Raw genomic sequence first — 719 nt, forward strand, 5'->3', positions numbered from 1 at the left:
GAGCAGATTGCTGTCTCTGTCTCTCCTCTGCTCTCCGGCGCTGGCACATCACTAAAACGTCTTAGTCTTGTCTCTGAAAAAAATATATTTTTATTTCTCTGATTCACTGCTTTGTTCTGTAAGCACATGCAGCAATGTTCCAGTAAGAGACTTCCTGTGTTATAGGAGAAAAAGGTCTGTGTTGCAATCCCTGGATACTCGTGACAAGACGCAGCTCCTAAATGGAGTTTAACATTGTTTTTGTTTTTCTGTGACTAGCTGACTAATGAAAGTGGGTTGATTAAGACTCTTCTCATCAACTAATGGTTCAGTCAACTATTATGGGACAGCCATAAATCCTTTTGCTATGTGGTAAAAAAGTATTGTATAAATGTCAATACAAGATTATGATGTGCTAACGGTGACATCCTGGTTTCAAGCTGGGTGTCCCGAGACTCGACAAATATCTGTAAAACATTAATGTCCTAACCCAAAATAAAAACATTAAGAGTGCACCATGCATCTGAATTCGACACTGGTTTGTCTGTAGGCTGTATGTGTCAATCTTTAGCTAGCCATGTGTCATAGGCAAGCATTGAGTGTTAGCTGTCACTTTTCTAAGAAACTCCAGCAGGTATACTCCTTTGTAAAGTACCTGGTAATGAAAACACTGCGTTTGTGCTGTCCATTGTGAAAGGTGCACTCAGCAGGTGTGGTAAGCCCCCATCCTGGTAAAAATT

This window comes from Morone saxatilis, unplaced genomic scaffold, assembly GCF_004916995.1.
Source record: "Morone saxatilis isolate NCDOM2014 unplaced genomic scaffold, NCSU_SB_2.0 Contig20, whole genome shotgun sequence".
NCBI lineage: Eukaryota > Metazoa > Chordata > Actinopteri > Moronidae > Morone > Morone saxatilis.